The sequence below is a fragment of the Arachis hypogaea genome, chromosome 5 (assembly GCF_003086295.3).
Source record: "Arachis hypogaea cultivar Tifrunner chromosome 5, arahy.Tifrunner.gnm2.J5K5, whole genome shotgun sequence".
NCBI lineage: Eukaryota > Viridiplantae > Streptophyta > Magnoliopsida > Fabales > Fabaceae > Arachis > Arachis hypogaea.
In genome coordinates, this window is record NC_092040.1 from 23,083,156 (window position 1) to 23,108,901 (window position 25,746).

A 25,746-nucleotide genomic window follows, 5' to 3' on the forward strand; every position below is an offset into this window, starting at 1 on the left:
AGTAATTGATATTTTAATTTAGAAATAGAATTTAGTTAATAATATTATTATCGAGTTCGATATCTACCTATATAAGTAAATATCGGTACTTTTGTTGAGCTTAGCTTTGCTAATACTTTACCAAATATCTTTCACTCTTAAATTACTAATATCATTTAGATTAGTAACTTATATATCATTAACTTTATATATAAATTATTATTATTATTATTATTATTATTTAATTTACCTATTTTCGATTACCTAATCTATGCTCTCGTTTATATATATATATATATATATATAAAGACTATGCATATACGTATTAATGTACTTCAATCATTAATTCATTATATATAAATATGTCCACCAAAATTTATCATTATCCTTATGTATATATAATAAAAAAATCCTAAGGCGGCTTACTAATTAATCTCACACACACACATGATCAGCGTATGCGAGAGAAAAAGAGAAAGAAAGCGGGAGAGAGAAGAGTGTAACCGCGAAAGAATATAAACCCCTACCAAACTTCTGGCTTCGATTTCTTACAATCCGTAACTCCAATAAAAAATCTAATCCGATAAAAGTATTTATATCCTCCTCCTCTATATGTTGCCACCATCTTTGGTCAGTGGAAGTTGACGATGACGTAGCTCCTCTACTCCTTAAGTTCGGTCAACTAGAGTTTTAGGAGGCATAAACGATTCTGAATATTTTCTTCTTTGATAGCTCGGTCAGAAGGCTTCTCCAGAGCTTCAAATATTTTGATTCCGTACGAAGGTATGATTTTGGTTTCTCGTAGTTAATGTTTAATGTCACGTGAAAACTTAGGCTAGAAGACCTTAAGATGGGAATGGACTGAATGTATAATTGATGGATTGTTATATGGATTAGAATGTGTGGTTTAGCTGTTGTTAATAATTTGCTGTTGAAGTTGGTTGGTTTTCGAAAAAGATTTAATATTGGTATTTGTTTGATTTTGAAATAAATTGTTATTGGAAATGATTTTAAGGACTGAGAGGTGTTTGATTTGATAGTTAGGACTCTTAAAGGGTGGCAAAAATTCGAATTTTTGAGGAGATACTGCCAAAGTTTCTATAAGAATTGGAGTTTTGGTTTGAGGTGTTATTTTAAAAAGAAAGAGATTATTATGTGGCTTGTGTATTTGAGACTATTTGTTGACCCTTTGTCGCAAGATATGACCGGGCACTTTAACTCCCCAAATTCCCCCATGGGCTTGCATATATATATATATATATATATATATAACATTGAATATTATATTTGAGCTTGGAGTTTGACTCCATGGAACATTATTGAGCTTGGAGTTCGACTCCATGGAATACTATATTATTGAGCTTGGAGTTTAACTCCATGGAATACTATATCATTGAGCTTGGAGTGTGGCTCCATGGAATATTATTGAGCATGGGGATGCGTGCACAGAGGGACTGTCCAATGGTTAACTACCAGGACATGTCGGGTTGGCTGTATAACCGACAGATGAGACTCATCAACCATAGGATAGGCATACATCATATGCATTTGTTTGCTTTGTTTGAGTGTGCGTTGTTTTAGCTTGCTTAACTGTTAAATTCTGCTTTTCTGCTACTTGTTCTACTTGTTGTAAATGCTTCTCTATTTGTGTTTTTCTTGTCTGTAATGTTGGTCTATGAAACTAAGAGGCCCCTTGTCTGGCGGAGGAATGACGAGGGTTGTTCCACCAGAGATTCAGAGAACTGGAGGAGTCAGAAAGTGAAGTATTAAGTTAAAGTTAGATTCAGAACTAGAATACCTTAGATAACTTACCTAACTTTTGGTTTGGTTTATTTTCCTTAAGAATGATTCTGAGTGTCGGAGTTCTAGGAATGCATCTGGCTTTCCCGGGACCTTTTATATTAACTATGCGGGCACTTTTACCATAATGAGAACCTCCGGTTCTCATCCCATACTATGTTGTTGTTTTTCAGATGCAGGTCGAGAGACACCTCAGTGAGCGTCTGGGTATCCTCCTTACAAGCGAAGAACTACCTTTTTGACTGTCATATTTTCATTTTGGGCTATGTATACATGTTTATAGAATCTCCACATGTACATTTTGAGTTTTGTCCCTCCTAGAGGTCAACTTGGAGATACAGGAGTTTATTTTGTAGTTTGAGTTTCGTTTTGGGTTATATATATATATATATATATATATATATATATATATATATATATATATATATATATATATATATATATATATATATATATATAAAATTATGTACTCTGGCCGACCTTAGCTTCGCAGGTCGAGTCTGGAGCTAAAAAAACTCTGATATGTATATATGTTTTCAGCTTTCTTTTTATCTTACCTGTCTAGTTTACGAATATCCATGCGAATGTGACACGATTTTCTGTTTATCATTTTTGTTTAGCTTATCCTTCAAGACTCCTAGATATGATTTCATCCAACTATATTTATGTACATATCCTTTTCTTTTAGAGGTCGTAATACCTTGCCACCTCTGCTTTACGACTTAAGTGTAAAGCTCTATGTGGTAGGGTGTTACAATTACATGGTGTAGTTCTTAGTTCATTAGTTGCTACTCTAAATTCTTGGCTCAGTTTACCGATATTTAAAATTTATTGCAATTTCCTAATATATGAATTTGTGAATTTTAGTTGTATATAAATTTACTTATATTTAGTTAATTTTACTTTTATTTCATCCCAGGCAAAGATTTCATTGCTCCTTGCAAATGCTAAGGTACATTAAAATGTGTACATCGAGAGTGTTTGGATCACTAGCGTGCAGTTAAGGTATGGATGTTGTCTATATTTTAATTTCAACAGTTTGTATACTATCGCAATATCAATTTATATATTGTTTGCATAGGGTATCAACTATATGGTTCATAAGTGATGAATATGGTTACTAGTTAAAGGGTTGCCAACTTATATGTGACAATGAGTAGATATAACCTTTGTTGATATTTTGATTTCTTTTTCTACATTGTTATTAAGCTAGAGCAATTTTAATCTATAGTGTAGCTTGAATTACTCTATTAAGGAATGCATGTGTATAATGTAACAGGTTTTAAACTATGAGCATCATATTCTGAGACAAGTTTAGGCAGAACAAAAGAGCATTGAGTGTGATCTATCAGAATCTAGTGCAAGGTCGACCTTATTCTTGTATTGTTAACAAGCAACCTTTGTCATTATCAACTAATCTTATTTTACTTTATTTTTTGTTTTGGATAGAAATATTAATTTCATATGACTTCTAAAGTAATTATGTTAAAATCTTAAATGCCTTCAACTAGGTGAATATATTTGTGATTAGATTTTATATTGATGTTGTGTCAAATGTTAAAATTTTATTTTTAAGTAATTTTGATGCTTTTATGTTACCTTGCTTTTGGTGGAACTGATTTGTTTAACATGCTTCTTTATTCATTTATTTTCTTTATTTCTTTGAATTTGAATGTTTGGAATTCTGGTAGCAGAAAGAGGGAAGATGGAGAAGAGGAGCAAGAACCAGAAGTAGGACAATGATGTATGTGCACGTCATTTTATAAAGAATTCCATGTTTGATATCTTATTTCTATATCAACGATGTATGTTTGATATCTTATTTTTATATTCCATGAAGTTTCTATACTTCGAAAAGTCCTTTTCTTTCACTCCAAATTCTATAGGATCGGTTCCTTGACAAAAGTCACTTGGGATATCTTTTATAAATGTCATGTATAGATTTGATGTTTGGTGCTTTAAATTTTTTTTTTCATTGTTATCTCCACAAAATTGTGATAATTTGATTATAAAAGCAAGCTTTTTTGTGATAAAGGTACATGCCTATGTCTTTCATTTTGGAGCCTTCCACTTCTGAGTTTGTCAAGCTTCAAAAACTCCAACACTCAGATTCTAGTAATATAAGTTATTATGCTAAGACTAAGTTTGTTGATCATAGTGTACCTATAATTTTACTTATTTTTTTTGGGTAGAGATTGTCAAGGTAACGTTGGATAGACCTAAAAATAAGAATGCCATAGACACCAAATTAATAAGAGGGTTAAAGCATACATTAGAGTTTATTAATCAAGATTCTTGCACTAATATTGTCATCATCACCAATTCAGTTCCTAGTGTCTATTGTGCTGGTGCCAATTTGAAGGTATAATAAATAAATATATATTACCTCTGCCTTTTGAAATTAAATTCATCCAGATATTATGTTACTATTGACTTATATGAACGCAAGGCGTTTACTGCATCCGAGGTTCGGGAATATTCAAAAGCTCTTCGTGCAACTTTCTCATTTCTTGAGGTATATGATATATATTTGTGTGTTTTGTTTGAATCTTGTATTGATATACTTTTGTGCCTTGCTACTCATGGACTGCTTGTATTCGGAGCTCAGTCAATGTTGTTTGATGAATAATGAAGGTCCCTTAAATTGAAGGAAAATAAATGGATCATTATGGATTATTCATACTAAATAACCACTATTATATATTTATATGCTGGTTAAGATGCTTTTTTTTACAATGCTTGGCTAACTTAGCTACTTCCATGTCCATTATTGGTTTAAGAATACATTAGTTCTCATCAATTTTCATTTGTGGCTTGTGAGTAATATTTATTTTGGGTAAAGTACTAAATTGGTCCCCTAGGTTTGGGCGTAATTCTGTTTTGGTCCTTAAGGTTTAAAGTGTTCTATTTGAATCCAAAACGTTTTCATTTAGCATCAATTTAGTCCCACAGTAAGGTCAAAATTAAATAATTAACAAAATGTCCTACATAACAACAGTACAAGAACAAAATCGATAATCTGGAGAACAAGTACAAGCTCTAGAGGCATAAAATCAACCATTGATACATCAATACATTTATTTATGTTTTTTTATAATATAAATAAAATATTTTCTATAAAACTAAAGAAAATGATAAATAAATGTATTGATGCATCAATGGTTGATTTTGTGCCTCTGGAGCTTGTACTTGTTCTCCAGATTATCGATTTTGTTCTTGAACTGTTGTTATGTAGGACATTTTGTTAATTATTTAATTTTGACCTCACTGTGGGACTAAATTGATGCTAAATGAAAACGTTTTGGATTCAAATAGAACACTTTAAACCTTAAGGACCAAAACAGAATTACGCCCAAACCTAGGGGACCAATTTAGTACTTTACCCTATTTATTTTAATTCTCGACATTTAAAAATAGGCATTTTGTTATTCAAGGTTGTATTATTCCAATGATTGTTGTGTATATTTTAATTCTCAATGTTATTGATTGCTTGTCTTATGATGCCTCATATTGTATCGATTAAAAGTTAAAATGAAATTAGACAGAAATTTATGTGAGTATTGTGAGTAAAATTTATGATTTTTCGCTCTATTCCTTCTACTTGGCTTCCTTTAATTGAGAATTACTAAGACATATCCTAGAAATTAGATAGAAAGGTCTTAAAACAGTAAATTAGACATTAGTGAAGCTGTCAATTTTTTTGAAAGGTGCCGTTGTTACAACAAATCGGGTAGTTATAGTAAGCAAGGTCATTATCTTGCACATCACATATTTTTGTTGCTGCTGTTTATTGAATCAAAACATTTGATTGTATGGTGCTCAACATTTTTTGTTTCCCTTGAGGTTTTAAAGCTTGCATCAATTTGTTGAAATTACCATGATGTAATAACATGCTTCATATCATTGTCTTGTATTTGATATTGTGATCACATGCAATCTGTAAAATCTGGATCTCTTTTCCAGGGTTATTCCTGGCAAATCACAACTAGTGAAGCTGGATATGGTCTACATGAGCTACTGAAAGATCAAAAAAGTGTTCTCAGTGGTTTGTTCCTTCAAACTCTTTATTTTTTTCTTGTAGCGTACACTTTCTAGCACAACTTCTAAGGGAATTTCATGTTTTAGAGAAAGCTAAAGTGGATGCATATTTTTTCATAATTTAGAATAATATTATTGGGTATCTGTTCATTTGTTTGCTAATCTGGAATTACATGCCCTTTAAATACTAATTGATATATGTAAGTATTATTTCAGAGAAGTTTTTTGTACTGTATTTGTGGCCTTCATATCTGGTTGACCTTGTCTAATTTTTTTCTCAATCTTCAGGTAATGCTTGGGTCTGAAAATCCTGTACACTCTGATTCCTTTAATATCCCCTATATAAGTAGAAACCTCTTAAATTTCAACTTATGTATTTTTGTTGTCTTTTAACATTTGATATCTGTTATAGTTTTTAAATGCAGTTGTGGATTTGCTAACTCATGTTTTTAAATTGAATAGAAATTTCTTGAGCACGACTTTCTATTGGAGAAGTTATCACATGTGGCTCCAGTATATTTTATCAATGAAGAGAGTGAGCCGCCATTCTTCACTCGCTTCTTTAATTGGGATTCTTGAAAATCTGCAATAAGTTTCTCAATGCAATTATCTAATATGACCTTAAACGGTTTTTAAATTCTGACTATTGTCCTTTCCTTTTCTTACCTTGTAAATGTTGGAAAATTGATTTCAAAAGAAGCTTAGAATAGTGAAAAATGAGGGTGCTCCACTTCTGGATGTAAGGCTTGGAATTCCATCGGGATACGCCACAAGAAAGTGGTTTTCTTTGACAATTTTGTGAGGCATTGTGGTTTGGTTGCTAATGAACCCATTTCTGATGTTGGGTTGAGTCATTTTGATGTGAATAATGATTATGATGATAGTGCATTATCAGAAAATGGCATCTTGATCAACAGGAATTTGTATGATTCAGACACTCTTTCCGGATGTATTCTTTACTCAAATTAGCATACTTTGTCAATTAATAATGAGTCCTTTTATTCTTGAATGCTAATTAGATATGATGTAATGAATATTTTTTGTCTATGTGATTTTTGGCTTTCTTTTTTCAATTCACAGTGTGTTTGATGGACTAAATTTAGAAAACAAATCTAATGTATTCATTTTGCGATGAAAAAGCTAAAAAAAAATTATGTTTTGCCTTACTGACAGATTTACAAATGAAAAATCCATCTATATTAAGATTTATGAATACTTTTCTAAGCTCTAATTACTGACAGAAAATCTGTCGAAAAGTTTGACTCTAGTTACTGACGAAAAATATGTCAAAAAATCTAACGTTTTTAAGCAAAATAGAGAGGATGATTACTGAGGAAAAATCTATTGGTAACAAAGACAAATTTGTGCGTAAATTACCGACAAAAAATCTGTTAGAAAATTTGACATTTTTAGCGAAATAAAGGAGACGATTATCGAGAAAAAATCTGTCAGTAACTGGGAAAATGTATCGGTAAATTACCGACGAAAAAAATCTGTCAGTAAATAATTTTCAATGAGGCTTTTACAGAGGAACAAAATCTGTTGGTAACGAAAAATTCATCTGCAATAAAGACCAAATCTGTCTATAAATTTATCTATAATAAGGAATTTTCTAGTTGTAAACGTAAATACCATTTGTTCTTGTTCTACTATGGAGATTCTCTTATATAGCTCCTCCTCTTGAAGATGATATGCTTGATCTTTAGGTTGAAGAGTTATATGTCGGCCATTAAATCGAAAAACAAGGAGTGTGAAGACTTGCAAAAAATACTTCGATGCTCAAATTAGTATTTGGGGTATTTTCTTATGAACTAATTAACTGAGCCTGAGAACGTCCCTTATCCTTCTATTTAAGCTATTTTTATAACATAAAGAGAAATATGATCATTTATCCATTTCGATTATTATCTTGTTCATGAGAATAAAGTCTCATTATCATTTTTAAATCATTTATAGCTATCCATTTCAGTATTCAAGTTATAGTCCGTTACAACTAAATTATACAGATGGATCATAGTCCCTAAATTTAACCTAGAAGTATTTATTTTTGAATAAAGCAAATTGTGTTTAAATAAATTGAGTTATAATTCGGTTGTTGGAGGTTAGAACTCCTAGATCAACAGTGCTTTATGAATATAAGTTTCTAAAAATGAAAAGATTAGTATCAGTTTAAAAATTAATTAAAATCTATTAAAAAGTTTATATATATTAAAAAGCTAAAAGTTGAATCGTTTTAGTAGTAGTGTTATAAAATCATATGATGTCATAAGAAAAGTAAATAGTTATTATTACTAGTTTATTTCAAAAAAAATAAAACTAACATGCAATTTGAAATTTATGATAAATTTACTGTAGATTGCGTTGGAAAGTAATTTTTTAAAAGGCCGAAAAGGGGATTTGAAGAGAAGATGAGTTAGAGAGGTTAGTAATCCCTCTTCTATCTTTGTTCTTTATTTTTGTCTATCTTTTCTGTGTGTGGTTGTTTTTCTCAAAATTTTATCATAAAAAGAAAGTCACTATTATTGATGAGCATGATTGTTATATTTGACTTGATAATGACAATAAAATAATAGTGTCTCTATTTGTTGATAAAGAGAGTATAGAAAAAATAGATAAGTCTCGTATTATAAAAGTTAGTGAGAAAAGAAAAATAGAGTTGTTGCCATGTGATCCGTCAAAATGGGTATATCACATAAGGGATGATTTTGATTTTTTTTTATATTTATAGTTGCATAATTCATGAACTTAGATTAAAGTTTCCATTACAAATTTTAAATGTGAAATATTGAAACAATTGAAATGCGCAACGTCGTAACTGCATCCAAATGGTTGGAATTTTTTAAAAGCTTTGAGATTTTGAAGAAAATTTTGGAAATTGAACCTTCTATTATAGTGTTCTTTTCATTGTTTGGAGCAAAGGGGGTTTGGAAAGAGGATGTGGGTGAATTAAATAGTAGTTTGAGTTGGGCAGTTTTTGGTTTATATAAATCTTCATTCAAATATTTTAAGACAATGTTCTTGAAGGTTAGATTAGTAGACGAGGAATATCCATTTTATTGGAATGAAAATATTTTTGAAAAATTCCCTTTGGCGTTCAAAACCTTAGCAATTTTTGGGTCCAGAAGTGATTAGTGAAATAGATGAAAAAGTGTTAGAGTTTTTAGTTGAACATACTTCTTCCAACAAATTGATATTTGTGATAGAAATTCTTCGTTGAGAAGAAAATACGGGTGCTGTGATGAGATATTTGCATAAGTGTTTTAGGTATGTTTTGAGTTTGTCTGCAAATTGTAGGTGATAAGTTGCATTTTGTTTTGGTAAAATGTAGGTGAAAAACATTCAAGTGTTACTGCTAAATTCTTAAGAGCTCATATTAGAATGAAAAATGCCAAAAAGAAATGTTCGACCTTTAATGTTGATAAAGGTGACACAAAAGTAAAGGTCATGCAAAGTATGCCTAGAAAAAAGCCAATTAGCATTAAGAAGAGGAAAATAGAGGTAACTATCGAGACAAGTAAGATAGAAGATGCAATAAGTTTAAGTGAAAAAAGAAAAGAGATTCCTTTAGAGGAGTTGGCTGGCTTTATTGAAAACCAAACAAAACTACACGGGTTTATTGATGAGAGTGATACTTCATTACTATGTAATAAGAGGCCTCCCTATAAGGTGATTTCTAACGAGTATGGGTAATCCACAAATGATGTTGCTTTGGTGAAAAGAATTGGTGATGTACGTGTGGATCAAAAGTCAAGTGGGTATAACTAACCTTAATTCATGAATCCTAACTAACTTATTAATTGAATTTAATAAAAGGTTAGCATTAGTAAAAACAAGGTCAACTAACGGTACAACTCTTAATTACTAATCAAAATTGGACATTAATGACTCAAAGTCACCCAATTTCTCAACCCCAAGCCAAGAAAATGAAAATCTACTCCATAACTAATGTAAACATTTTATCAAACACTTGGTGTGCATAAAAGAAAAACATCATAAATAACAAGGATTAACAAAAATTATAACTAACCAATGCAAGAATTTAACACTAACAACTTAAATAAGCATAAATAAAACTTAGAACATCAATTTCATTCATAGAAATCTAGAAATCATATAGTTCATCAAAGTAGAAAATAAAATAAAGTAAACTTAACAAGAAATCTAAGTAAAATAGTGTAAAAAAATAAGAAAATAAGAGTAAAACTACAATTAAACAAGATTAAAATTCAAAACTAGAGATGAAACTGAAAGAAACCCTAAAAAACCTAGAGAGGTTAGAGCTTCTCTCAATAAAAAACTGAGCAAAACTTAGAGAAATATGAAAATTGAGTATATGAGAGAGTGTGTATGAATCCCTTCCAAGCTTGCTTCTAATATGACTCAAAAAATGGTTTGAAATGGGTCAAAAAGTCCCCCGAATCGCGAGTCACGTGCTATTTTAAGTGAGTCACGCATTGAGTATGGTGTGTACACATGCATGATGCATTTGCATCTCTGCAGCTTTATCAGCTCTTCATTTCTTCATGAAATCTCTACACTTTTACATGCTTTTCTTCTATCTTTCCAAATAATTCTTGCTTCTTAAACCTTAAACAACTTAAACAAACATATCAAGATATCGAATGAAATAAAAGTAAAATTAATTTGATAATTCCAAAGGCCTAAAAATCATATTTCAATCAATTAAGCACAATTAAGAGAAAATTCATAAAAGCATACAATTTTAAAGAATAAGTGCAAGTTAAGTTGATAATTTCACAGTTTTCAATCTAAATAATATCATAAATTATGGATTTATCAGAGATGAAATGTGTGCATAGAAAGGCTTGAAAAAATCTCCAAAAGAATCATGGCATCACATCAATAGACCAAGCGGAATGATGTTTCTTGAGTTGTGGATTGAATGGCAATATTGTATTCCCATAAAATTTCAGGTATAAAGTCAACCTACAAGTCTTTAATGTCATCAAGCTTTTTTCTTAAAGCATGTAAAATAATATTATTGGCTGCCTTAGGCAATCAATTCGATAATGGGTATTTTACTAAAGATAAATGTTGTTGAACCTTAAAGTTCTATAAAAAAAACAACAAAATTTTTGTCAATAAACTGATAACCATTATCAATAATTATATGTTATGGAATACCTTTAATTAAATATTATTATTTAATATTTTATTAATATATTTTTGAGATTTATCATTTCTTACCCTAAAAGTTATATAAATTCACTTTTTACCACCCGTAACTTTTAATATTTCTACTTTAATCACCCTAATGTTTAGAAATTATAAAATAACTCCCAAACACCAAAAATTTTACTTCCTTGCTCTTTTTACACTACAACAAATATGGGCTTTAGCAATGCCAAAACCTGCAACGCCTTAAAATTTTTTTAGATGATTTTAGACAACGGTTTTTACAGTGTTACTATTGAAGTTTAGTTTTCATTATTTTATAGCAACAAAATAAAACCGTTCTCTTTGACTATTTTAAAGAACGGTTTTATAACCGTTACTAGAATTTGTTTTTAAGCAATGATTTTTTAAAGTTGTTTAAATAATTATACAAAAGATACGCTTAAAAACTGTTGCCAAAGTTGCTACACTTTAAAACTGTTCTCTTTGATGATTTTAGATAACGGTTTTAATAGTGTTGCTGTTGAAGTTTAATTTTTCATTAAGTTATTGCAATAAAATAAAACTGTTCTCTTTGACTATTTTAAAGAACGGTTTTATAACCATTACAATAATTTTTTATTAAGCAACAATTTTTTAATATTTAAATAATTATACAAATTAAAAGATACATATAAAAATAGCTCTTTATAAATATTAAATTAGTCGAAGACTAAAAAATTATTGTTATAAATAAATAACAAATATTATTTATAAAGAAAATAAATTCAAAATAAAATTATAATAAATATTATTTTTTGTTTTATTCTCGCTTTAAAATTTAACATATTTTTTACTTTTAAACAAATTTTTTACCACACTCAAAGTGTTCTTCGTGTTCTTCGTAAATTCTTCAGATTCTTTCTTTGTTTTCACCCGTTTTTTAATCTTTTCAGCAACCGAATTTTACCATAATTCATAATAAATTTGCAGCCACTAAAACCCCATCTTTTTCACATGATTTCAACACAAATTGAATCCCAATTTAAGGATTAGGGTTCGAAATTCCAGCAGCCATAAGAACATGCATTCATAGCTTGAATATTATCAAATTTCATTAAATTTTTACCAAAATCTCAACAAGAATCACTCATATAAATAATCAATTTCAAGCATAACCAAACTATATCATAATCACACAACTCAAACACAATTAATCAATATTAATTTCACCAAACCCTACCTTGATTTGATGCCTCAAACTCAGTTATGTTTCTAGGTGGTCTTTAAGCTCTTTTTCCTCCTAAATCATATCAAAAACAACTTTAAATCCACAAATTTTCAACTGACTGAATCTTACTCAGCATGTTAGAAAGAGATTTCTCACCTTAAACTTGCTGGAAATTAACGTTTCTTGGCTCACAAGTCAAGTTAAGCAAGATTCCTAAGGAAAAATGTAAAATCTGGTCTAACCGTAATTAATTAAATAATAAATTACATATGAGGGAATGTGGTTGGAAAATTTAGCAATCGAAATTTGATAATTTAAATGTGATAATTAGATTCAGTGAATTTTTCGGAGTCGGAAAACATAGTTTTCTGTGTAAAAACGCGCACTGAAATTTTGACCGGCAATACCGGCTGAGATCTATCTGGTACTATAGCTGAGAAATTTGATTATAAGTAAATGAGTTTAAGAAATTAAGAATTTTAATTAGGTAAAGTAGAAATATTTAAAGTGCAATTTAGAGCGCTAATCTTAAAGGTTTTGGCTCAAAACTGGGCTAACGAACAAAAATAAGTGAACTGGGCCCAAGTGGACCAAAGACTCAAAATATATAAATATTAGTTATGAGCATTTCAGCTCATTTACCCTAATGAAAGGGGCTTGAGGCGCTGAAATAGAGAAGGGAGGAAGAAGAGAGAAACTCTTATCTCCATCAAACTTCAAATCACCATAAATTTCTCTCCAGAACTCCGATTGACGAGCCGTTTGAAACCACGCGTTGCTCTTCTCCTCCTCTTTGAGTCTATCAAAGTTTTGTGGTGAGTTTCTCGCTGTCCTCTGTCCAGTTTTTGTTTTCCTCTTTAAATTTGAATTTAGTTTGGGTTTTGAGAAAATCTTGCGATTTTGGTTGTTTAGGAGTACTCTAGTATGAGCCATGGGTGATATTCATCACAAACTTCAGTGGATTAAGGTAAAAAACCCTCCAACCCTTGTGATTTATCAATTTCATGAACCCTAAGTTAATGTATATATGTAAGATTGGTTATGTTAGTGTATTTGGTGATTTTGGTGTACAATTGGGAGATTGGTGCTGCTTGAGGAGCTTTGGTGAGACTTGAAGCTAAGGTTGGTGGAGACTTTCAAAGAGGAGGCTCAATTGGTTTGGCTATAAGAGGTACGGTTTAAGTTTCATTTAATTACCGTGTGATATGATGAGAATTCCTAGGCTAGATGCCCCTAGGATTAAGTTTGGATGGTGTAAATAGTTGGTGCTAATATGCATAGTTGATATGTCATGTGAATTAATGATTGAGTTGAGAATTGTGTGGATTTGTATGTTTGGTGTATTGAGAATTTGATGAATTGGATAATAAATATTGGTTTGTGAAATATGCAAGTAAATTTTGAATTTGGGCCAGAGGCCGGAAAGAGGTAAGAAAGATAAGTTGATGTGTGCATTGTGTGATGATATAAGAGATTGGATGGATGTTAGATATTAAATGTGTGAATAATTGGTTTGGTTATTGAATAATAAGGTTTGAGGAATTGAGGTGTAAAATTTGATAGTTTTGGGTGGAATTGTATAGATGAGGTAGGTTTGGTTTGGTTGAGTGTAATTATGTGAATGAGGTTAGGTTATGGTCATTTGGATGATTGAAAATGAATTTGGCTTGTGAACATTGGAAAAATTGGTGATTTTTATTTTTGACCAACTTTGGTGGTTCGTAACTCAGTCCATGAAGTTTTGAATTATTTAAAACTAGATTTTTATGAAAGTTTATTCAACAACCTTTTCAACGGTTCAAAAATGGTTGAAAAAGAAATTTTGTAGAAGAAGTTATGTGTGTTGGAAGTTGTGGGTTTAAAAGTGTAATTCTGCAGCCTTTTAACTTTGTAAAAAGATTTTGGAAAATTGTGCTTCCACGCGCACGCGTCAATTTCGATTTTCACCTATCCACGTGTGTGCCTGGCCGACGCGTACGCGTCGATGCACTGATGCGAATGCCCCATAGAAAATTCCGAGAGTTGTGTGGGTAATGTGTTGGTTTTGTGCAAAGAGCACAAAATGCACCCACGCGTACGCGTTGCTGACGCGTACGCGTTGCTTTGCTTTCTGACTACCACGCGTGCGCATAGGGGACACGCACGCGTCCCTTTGTTTTCTGAATTCCACGCGTGTGCGTAGGCGACGCGCATGCGTGGCCCTGTTTTCAGCAAAGGTTGATTTTGAGTACTTAAAGCCAAATTTCAGACTTCTAAGCCTTCATTTTCATCCTCTATGTCCTAAATCCTTATCATATGCCTTGTAATGAAAGGAAGCTAGGACATGTGGTAACTTGTGGATGAGGAAAAGTGAGAATCAATGATGAATGATGAGTAATGATGATCATATGAGTTACTGAGGATGATGGTGGAAGTGCTGTGTATAGTATGAGCCGGATGGCTGCGATAAGAATTGAGTTATGGCTAAGTTTGTGTATGTGTATGACTAATGATCAATTGTGAAATGTGACGTGTGAACCCAGGTAGTAGGCAGTGACGTTGTCCACTTGCTCCGGGTATGAGATGGGGAAGGAGGATTATGATAAATGAGTTTAAATATGAAGTTTTGAATAAATATGTATTTGTGATACCTAGGTAGTAGCAAAGGTCGTGGTTCGTCCCGCTTGCTCCGTGTCATTGTCTGAGAATTGATAATAACGAAGGGTGCTTATGAATTAATGTGTATTTGTGATACCCATGGGTCGGGGGTTCTCATTTCGTATATATCTCTTGTTTTTCAGATACAGGTCCAGGTGCTCAGAAGTGAACTGTGGTTCGTCTGAGAGACAGCGAAGCTCTTTATATTCTCTGCTTTTTATTTTTCTTAGAATCTCTCCACCTTTATTTTGAAAAGCTTACATTATGTATTGAACTCTTTTAAACTTGCCTATAGGGGCTCTTATGCTTGGCTTGGGAGAGATTAGGAAATACTGTTGTCAACTACTTTTATTCTATATCCTAGTCGGCCTAAACTTCGTGGGTCGTGACTAGTGGCTATTTACATATGTTATATATATCTATATATTGTCCTTCTCTTACTTTCCGTTATATTTTTATCCTTATATCGCTTTCGACTTCACGCTTTATCATTTAGTTGTCGATGCGTGAGTGATACGACTTTGCAATTTTATTTTACTCTTTTCAGGCTTTTTGATTAATACTCCTTTCAATTATACTTATTATTATGTAATAAAAATCCATCTGAGAGTCGTACCACCGTAATATCATTGACTTATGACTCGAGTCTAAGGATTTGAATATTAGGGTGTTACATTATAGTATCAGAGCCATTCGTCCTCGTGAGCCGAGGGATGGAATAGCTTATGCTTTAATGGATACTCTGAGTCTGTGCCTGTGATAGTTAGGGTATCTAGTTGATACATCTAGCATGAAGTTCATGGGTGTACCTTTGGTGATTTGAAGCACTTAACTTGAGATATTGAGTCTGATTACCTTGATATCGCTTGTCTAGTGTGGACAAGACCCGAATGGTGTCTCATGGGCATGAATAAAGTAATCGGGGAAGAATTCCCAAGATCGAACCGGTGAGAGCACACCCAGAGAGGAATTTTGGCAGTGGTGTACGTGAGAATGGCGTGTTGATTTTGGATTGTTGAGTGAAATACTTGGAGGTGAATGGTTGCTCGAACGATTTGTTTAATTAGGTTTGAGTTGATTGGAATCTGATGATTTAGAGCAGAAGGGGCTTGTAATTGACATTGGAATAGTTGGATTTGAATGGGAATGAAAATTTTGAAATTAAACACTTGTGTAGGAATTAGGAAATGACTAATTGTCAGAAAAACTTATGTTATAGGCCTTGAATAATTAGGATGTGAATTGGAATAACATTGGGTGGATGGCAAATTGTTAAGTGTTGAGATAAGTAGAGTATGAATTGGGCTTGGACTTGGCCGAGTTTGTTATTGGTTGGCATGTGCATGTAGTTATGATAAATGGGATTCATCGGATGCTTAGTATGTAAGGCGATGGCGTTACGCTTAAGGAAGAATAAGAGTAAAGTTGTTGAAGAGTGTGTGAAAAAGGTGGTTACAGAGAAAGAAAGTCATAGGAAGCACAACCAAGGATTCGCACCAAGGGGTCGAGAGTGTAAGGAGAGAGGATACAAACAACACATTCCCCAAGGACGGAATAACTTTGCAACGAATGAGGAGTCCCGAGGGAACGGTAAGGGAAAACAGATAGTAGCTGCTTCAAATGTTTTGAGCTGTCAGAGATGTAGAAGTCATCACCCAAATAGGCCGTGCCAAGTGGGGTTAACTGTATGATTCAAGTGTGGGAGATCAGGACATATGTCTTGGAATTGTCCCTACAGGGAAGGTCGGGATGCAACCGAAATTCGATTCTCATACCTGAGGTAATTGTAAGCTAGCAGTTGAATTTCTGACTTCCTGCATATCATTAATATGTAATATTTGTTCGTGATGCATGACAAGTGTTAATAATCGTAGAGTCCAAGTCGACGATTAGTCGAGGACCATTAGTTGCTGAGATGGAGCGATATTTAGTTAACTTAGAGGAGTAGCTAAACTCTTAAAGGTTAAGAATAAGAGTGACACAACAGAAGCAAGTTGGATTATATCTAAAGGATCGGAAGTGTTAAGAACTGTACGAAGTTATTGTTCGAAACCCAGTGACAGTGAACTGCAAGAGAATAGAGCTGATTCAACCTTTAGCTGCTCATCGTTTGAGGGGCGAGTGAAGACGAGACCAAATCCCTATATGAGAGATTATTTCAAGCCAATTCCCAAAGGAACAACAACAACAATCACCAAGGGAAAAGGTATGGAGAGGAACCTCAGAATGAAATGACTTATAGGCAAAGTGAAAGCTATCATCCGGGAACTCCGTGTTGAGCTGGATTGTAACTTTGCTATAGTTGTAGATGAGCTGGACACATGTCCTGGAACTGTCCTGAGAAGGTCAACCGGAATACTGTCAAGGGTCAATAACAAGGTCGTGTGTTCTGTAACACCCTACCATACAGAGACTTATACTTAAGTCATAATTCAGAGATGGCAAGTTATTACGACCTCTAAAATAAAAATTTAGTAAGCATAGTAATATGAATGATTGATTATAACTAGGAGTCTTTGTAGAAAAAGGGGTAAACAAAAAAATCACAACTCGAAAGCGCAACACTCCGATCGATAACGTAACGAACAAGGATAACCAACGCGAGATTATATATATACAAGAAGTGTCAAAAACAGGAATATCAAGACTCAAAATCCGGCTGCGAAGATAACCGGTCCGAGCATAGCAATATATACATGTGATAAAATAAGGAAAACCACAGAGGAAACCCACAGGGACACAAAATACATAAAACCTATTCTCCAAAATCCTCCCATAAGAGGAGTCGTCGTCACAGTTTGTATTATTTAATGGAGATAAAAGTATCTAAGCAAAACATATAAACCAAGACATAGTCCCGAGAACAAAGGATCTTCGCAAATCTAGAAGTCTCCAGCATGCCTCAGCGGGAAACCTCACGTCCTGCATCTGAAAACCACAAAATCCGCATGGGTGAGAACCAGAGGTCCCCAGCATGGTAACAGCTTCCACATATATAATACATAATAATGGAGGAAAGCCAAAGGCAATCCTAGAACTTCCTCCAGATAATATCAAAGCTTATATACATGCTAAACCATAAAGGGCATCTGACTAAAGATTCTTCAGTCTAACTAATACTTTCCTTTCCAATTCCTTCAGACCTCCCAACCACCAGCAGGAGTATAATGTAGCAAACACAGTTACATCAAGCAAGAAATATACATTTAGGAACAAGTAAGGCATTTAGACAATTAGCAAGTAATATGCAGTCAAATAGGCAATCTCAAACAATTCATATAGTATGCATATGATGAATGCCTGTCCCTAGTGGCTGATGATATCATCTGTCAGTTATAGAGCCAACCCGACAAGTCCTGGCAGTTAACCATTGGACTGTCCCTCTGTCGTGTCTCCCCAACTTGAGTCATACTCAAAATAAACTTGATCATAATCATGATCCATATCAATCACCCTCACTGGTGAATATTTATCCATCACCATCACTGGTGAATATTTATGGGGGTGAGCTCGTCCGGGAATTTCACAGTGCCCGGCCACCCTGACGACATAGGGTCAAAAGAGCTTCAAGTCTCGACCTGGAGCACGTGGTGGATAGCCACTGCTTTCTCCCAGGGAAACTCTCATCTCCGATAAGGGAAGTGCAACATTCACAATTCATTCAACAGCATATATATGCGTTTATACATAGCCATAATCATGGCCCCGTCGTAACACGGCAATAATCCAGCCATCCGGCTCACGGTTAAATCCATAACCAGCCGTTTCATCAACAATTACAGCCTTTCGGCCCATGGCATAACAAGCACTTCCACCACCATCCTCCGGATCTCACATAATCATCTTTGATCCTCTTTGATCATTCATTTTTCCCTTGCTTCACTTGCAAGTTACCACATTCACTAGCCCTTCTTCTCATAGCTAGACATATCATAATGATTTAAGACATAAGTGGTGAGATCGGGGGCTTAGAAGTATGAAATTTAGCTTTTAAAACTCAAAAATCAACTTTGGGATGAAAACAGGTCCACGCGTACGCGCACTCCACGCGCACGCGTGGCTGGCCTCAAAAACTAATCGACGCGTAAGCGTCATGCACGCTAACGCGTGGATTGAAAAATAGTCAAGCGACGCGCACGCGTACGTGTGGGTGCCCTCGTGCCCCAGGCACAAAGCTGGCACAGTTCTGGCACAACTCTCAGAAAAATGGCTGGGCATTGGGTGCAGCACAATCGGCGTGCCCGCGCACATCACGCGTATGCGTGGATGGCACTTTCTGGAAGATCGGGCGTACGCGCCAAGTGCGCCTACGCGCGAGGGGTATTTCTGCTAAAAATTTTCTAAGTTAAAAGCTGCAAAATTCACAGATTCAAACCCCTATCTTCCAATGGACATAACTTCCTCATTTTAAATCATTTTTCATCCGTTCTTCGAACGGCATGGACATCCCGGATCCAATTTCATTTCTAAATAGATTTGGTGCAAAACAAAGATCCGTATTCCAAGTTATGTCCCGTCAAAGTATGCCCAAAAACCATGTTTTTCATACAAAACCACAACATGCCATTTTCAAAACAAGCCATATTCAACTCTTTTCAAAATCAATCAAAACATGCCATTTTCATCCCTTTTCTTTGAAATCAATCAAAATATATCAATTTCAACATCAAGCCTCCTCAACTCACACATTGACACTTTACCACAATATACCAAATCACTATCCCATCATTTTAACCCACTTCACCCAAGTGGCTCAAACCCAAACACGTTGACATATCATATACTCTTCCTCATGCCAATTCTCAACAACACCAATTCCAATAAATCATCATGGTATACAATTAATATCATACTCACCATCAACATGGTTCAACCCACAATTCAACCATAACCAATCATCAAGCATATAGCACAACATGCATATTTCTCATACATCATACCATCAAGGCATCATTAATCATTATCACATATATGACCACATCATATATCTCAATCATTCAACAACATCAACCATTCAATGCCTATCTTAGGGCCTCTAGCCTAAGTATTTCCTACCACATTACATATTAGATACGGGAAACCGAAATCATACCTTAGCCGATTTCCCAAGCTCAACCGGAGCACTTCCAAATCACTTATCCACAAGCTCTCAAGGCCTCAACACCTCCAAGAACAGATTTTTCACCACCAAATCCCTTTTTAAGCTTTTCAATATCACCAATCAAGCTCCAATATTCACACATACACAACCTAAGCCACAATCATCATACCCATACACAACATCTCAATACCCAAACATCATAGAATCAACAAATTACACTAGAGTTGAGAATCTTACCACACCCAAGGTCCAAGGAGACAAGATTAACCTTTTCCTTCAAGAGAGTTAGGTCCTATAACATCAAAGAGTCCAAAATCTCAACATTTTTGCTCATAAAACTCGAAAACAAGGCTGGAATTTTGAAGAGCAAAACGTGGCTTACCTCAAGATTAGTTGTATGGGTTTTGTAGAGCTCTCTGCGATGAATGCGTGGCCGCAAACGGAGCGGCAATCGGAGCTCTAGATCAAAAGTTATGGTGGTTTGAAGATCAAGTGAGAGAAAGAACTTGAGAGAGTGTTCTTCCCTCCATGGCCTCCATTTTCAGCATGTGAGTGTGTTTAGTGAGGAGAGAGAATGCTGAAAACTAGGGTTTTGGTTTAGTTTAGTTGGGCCAAGGGCCCACTTTGGGTCCGGTTGGCCCGGTTTGGCCCGTTCGGTCCAATCTTGGTCCGAATTCTATAAAATTGGTACCGAAATTCTCGTCTCGATCTCCTCTATCATATTTAGCCACAAAAATCACATTTTGGGCTTTCTAGAATAAATTTTCATTTATAGGTTAATTAGCCGTTAATTAACCGGGTTTTACATGTTCACTACGACGATTGGGGATACCGCTAGATCCGACGATTTGGGAATAGGTAAGTGAAAGATCAGTAACAATGTGTTAAGAGTACGATTAAGTTGGTATTTGGTTTTGGCTATCATAGATAGAAATCTAGTGAATGTCAGTCATGCTAAGTGGTGGTTTAGTACTTAAGGAAATAAGTGATAGAACTAATACTAGACGAGAGATCAGAGTAACGCAACGGAAACTTGCGGAAGCAATAACACAGGATGGTTACGAATAGGAGCTGTAAAGGTTTACTATAATATCTTAAGTTGGAATACTCGAAGGGTTTAGTGGGTTATTGTAAGTAATGACCCCCAAATAATTGGAATTGATTGCGGCTGCGAGCTTTGATGGTTCTGAAACGGATGAGGAAATTATCATTGATGCATAACTGTATTTAAATGATGATTGAGTGTAAGTCGTCATGTTTGAGAGACAAGTACTATGATATTTTGTTATGGTGATGTTGTACTGAGTTTGATTTGAAGGAGACCATGACAGGTGGCAAACTCCAGTTTTTAGGGGAGGTGCTGTCGAAATTTTCCCAAGAATTTGAAAGAGTGTTGGTTATGACTTTGAAAATGATGTTTGATTTGAGTAACTTTAATAAAAGAAATGTGTTTCGAATGCTTTTATAGATTATTAAAGAAAATCGGATCCTTATGATTTTGTTAACCTGTTATTTCAAACTCATTCAATTTTCAAAAACGAATGGAGTTTTGATTAACTAGTCAAAGACTTTAAAACAGCAATTTATAAATAAATTCGAGGCTCTGGGAATAAGAAAATAAGCCTGGAGGTTATGCTTAGAGTTGAGCTGTGATTAGTGGTAATTGGCTTGACAGAGAGAGAGGATAATGATGGAGTATTATTAAGGTATGGTAATGATCTTTGGTTGATTATAACGATGTGGGATGATAACTATGATTAACGATGATGGTGATATTATTGATGACATGATTTGAGATTTAATAGGATGTAAGTTGATGAGACGATAAAAGTAAGGAACGAGGCTTTTGGTTTGCGTTGAACGAATGACCGAGACCCTCGGAGATAGAGGAATCAGAGCGCAGCAACGGAAGCGCACAAAGTAAAAACACCTTGAAACTACTATGCGTTGGATATAAAAGCAGACTACGCTCACGTACTCCTGGTAGCGGATGGAATTTTCAAGGGCAAAAATTTCTGTTAGGGGGGTAGAATGTAAAATCCGGTCTAACTGTAATTAATTAACTAATAAATTAGATATGAGCGAATGTGGTTAGAAAATTTAGCAACCGAAATTTGATAATTTAAATGTGATAATTGGATTTAGTGAATTTTTCGGAGTCGAAAAACATAGTTTTCTGTGTAAAAACGCGCACTGGAATTTTGACCGGCAATACCGGCTGAGATCTGTCTGGTACTGCAGTTGAAAAAATTGATTATAAGTAAATGAGCTTATGAAATTAGAAATTTTAATTAGGGAAGGTAGAAATATTTAAAGTGCGATTTAGAGTGCTAATCTTAAAGGTTTTGGCCCGAAATTGGGCTAGCAGACAAAAATAAGTGAACCAGGCCCAAGTGGGTCAAAGACCCCACATATATAAACATTAGTTATGAGCATTTTATCTCATTTACCCTAATGAAAGGGGCTTGGGGCGCTGAAATAGAGAAGGGAGGAAGAAGAGAGAAACTTTTATCTCCATCAAACTTCAAATCACCATAACTTTCTCTCCAAAACTCCAATTGACGAGTCGTTTGTGACCACGCGTCGCTCTTCTCCTCCTCTTCGAGTTTATTTAAGTTTTGTGGTGAGTGTCCCGCTGTCCTCTTCCTAGTTTTGGTTTTTCTCTTTAAATTTGAATTTGGTTTGGGTTTTGAAGAAATCTTGTGATTTTGGTTATTTAGGAGTGCTCTAGTATGAGCCATGGGTGATATTCATCAAAAACTTCAAGGGCTTAAGGTAAGAAACCCTCCAACCCTTGTGATTTATTAATTTTATGAACCCTAGGTTAATGTATATATGTGAAATTGGTTAGTTAGTGTATTTGGTGATTTTTGTGCACGATTGGGAGATTGGTGTTTCTTGAGGAGCTTCGGTGAGGCTTAGAGCTAAGGTTGGTGGAGACTTCCAAAGAAGAGGCTCAATTGGTTTGGCTACAAGAGGTACGGTTTAAATTTCATTTAAATACCGTGTGGTGTGATGAGAATTCCTAGGCTAGATACCCCTAGGATTAAGTTTGTATGGTGTAAATGGTTGGTGCTAATATGCATAGTTGATATGTCATGTGAATTAATGATTGAGTTGAGAATTGTGTGGATTTGTATGTTTGCTGTGTTGAGAATTTGATGAATTAGATAATGAATATTGGTTTGTGGAATACATAATTAAATTGTGAAGTTGGGCTGGAGGCCGAAAAGAGGTAAGGAAGATAAGTTAATGTGTGTATTGTGTGATGATATAAGAGATTGGATGGATATTAGATATTGAATGTGTGAATAATTGGTTTGGTTATTGAATAATAAGGTTTGAGGAATTGAGGTGTGAAATTTGATAGTTTTGGGTAGAATTGTGTAGATGAGGTAGGTTTGGTTTGGTTGAGTGTAATTATGTGATTGAGGTTGGGTTGTGGTCATTTGGAAGATTGGAAATGAATTTGGCTTGTGAACATTGGAAAAATTGATGATTTCTATTTTTGGGTAAAAACTTATTTTTGACCAACTTTGGCGGTCCGTAACTTGGTCCACGGAGTTTTGAATTCTTCAAAACTGGATTTTTTATGAAAGTTTATTCAACAATCTTTCCAACGGTTCAGAAATGGTTGAAAAAGAAATTTTGTAGAAGAAGTTATGTGTGTTAGAAGTTTAGGGTTTAAAAGTGTAATTCTGCAGCCTTTTAACTTTGTAAAAAGATTTTGAAAAATTGTGCTTCTACGCGCACGCGTGACCGACGCGCACGCGTAGCCGAGGCGCACGCGTCAGTTTTGATTTTCACCCATCCACACATGCGCCCTGCCGACGCGTACGCGTCGATGCACTGATGCAAATGCCCCATAGAAAATCCCAAGAGTTGTGCGGGTAATGTGCTGGTTCTGTGCAAGGAGCACAAAACACACCCACGCGTACGCATGGCTGACGCGTACGCGTCGTTTTGCTTTCTGACTACCATGCGTGCGTATGGGCGACGCGCATACGTCCCTTTGTTTTCCTGAATTCCACATGTGCATGTGGGCGATGCGCACGCGTGGCCCTGTTTTCTGCAAAGGTTAATTTTGAGTTTTTAAAGCCGAATTTCAGACTTCTAAGTCTTCATTTTCATCCTCTAAGTCCTAAATCCTTATAGTATGCCCAGTAATGAAAAGAAGTTAGGACATATGGTAACTTGTAGAGGAGGTAAAGTGAGAATCAATGATGAATGATGAGTAATGATGATCACATGAGTTGCTGAGGATGATGGTGGAAGTGTTGTGTATAGTATGAGCTGGATGGCTACGATAAGAATTGAGTTATGGCTAAGTTTGTATATGTGTATGACTAATGATCAATTATAAAATGTGACGTGTGACCCCAGGTAGTAGGCAGTGGCGTTGTCCACTTGCTCCGGGTATGAGATAGGGAAGGAGGATTATGATAAATGAGTATTTGTGATAAATATGTATTTGTGATACCTGGGTAGTAGCAAGGGTCGTGGTTCGTCCCGCTTGCTCCGGGTCATTGTTTGAGAATTGTTAATAACGAAGGGTGTTTATGAATAAATGTGTATTTGTGATACCTGGGTAGCAGCAAGGGTCGTGGTTCGTCCCGCTTGCTCCAGGTTAATGTTTGATATTTAATAACAATGATGATTGATCGAAGAAGCTTTAACATGTGGCGAGTATGCCAGAGTTGCATATATGATTAATGAATGAATGTGGTAAATGAATAACGTTGAAAAATGTTTAATGTGAGTATGCTTGTGTTTTCTCTCTGGTTGTAAGGATGACAGGGCACCGATACCCTCTAATGGCGACAGGGCGCCGATACCCTCTAATGGTGACAGGACACATATTTCTCTCTAACGATATTAATGCGCAACAGAGAGACTGTGTCCGAGTTAGCTACCAGACACGTCGGGCTGGGTTGATAACCGACAAATGATATCATCAGCCATAGGGCAGGCATTCACCATTTGCATATGTTTGAATTGTTTGGGTTTGTCTATTTGTTTTGGATTGCTATATCATATATGCTATGTTACCTGATTATGTGCTACTTGTTCTACTTGTACCTTAATTGTCTATTACTTGCCTGTATTGCTTGTGTTTGTACAACTGAGAGGCCCCTCATACTGGTGTCGGTAGACGCTGAGAGCTGTTCTTGACGAGATGAATTGATGATGTGATTGAATAATGATGATGATTATTGAATGGGATGAATTTGAGCTCCCTGGGTAGACACAGTGAAGTAATTTCATTAGCTCCAGGTGAGGATATGATGCATTGATATAGCATTGCTGAGACAGAACAACTGGTGATGGTTTTGTTTATCATTCTATTTTAGATTCCTTGGAGAGTTAGAAAGTTGGGAAGCATGAGGAAGATGAATTAGATTTAGCTTTCCCTTATGATAGTTGCCTATTTATGGATTAGCAAGAACATAAGGTGAATGTTTAGTGAAAAGAAGTTTAGGATGCTTAGTGAGGTTTTATTGCAGTGCATTGTATTTATTTGGCACTTTTACCGTACTGGGAACCCATGGGTCGGGGGTTCTCATTTTGTATATATCTCTTGTTTTTCAAATACAGGTCCAGGTACTCAGAAGTGAACTGTTGTTCGTCTGAGAGACGGCAAAGATCTTTATATTCTCTACTTTTTATTTTTCTTAGAATCTCTCCACCTTTATTTTGAAAAGCTTACATTATGTATTGAACTCTTTTAAACTTGCCTATAGAGGCTCTTATGTTTGGCTTGGGAGAGATTAGGAAATACTGTTATCAACTACTTTTATTCTGTATCCTAGTCGGTCTAAACTTTGCGGGTCGTGACTAGTGGCTA

The 25,746-nt window shown here is 34.7% G+C and overlaps 1 long non-coding RNA gene across 1 annotated transcript; it reads left to right on the forward strand.

The window, feature by feature from the left end:
* The first annotated feature begins 435 nt into the window (after window positions 1-435).
* LOC140184564 (uncharacterized) lies at window positions 436-6,808 on the forward strand. The gene is made up of 6 exons (XR_011881632.1): window positions 436-762; window positions 2,699-2,784; window positions 3,059-3,144; window positions 3,474-4,294; window positions 5,743-5,824; window positions 6,106-6,808. It is a non-coding gene; the product is annotated as an uncharacterized lncRNA (long non-coding RNA).
* Window positions 6,809-25,746: the final 18,938 nt, after the last annotated feature.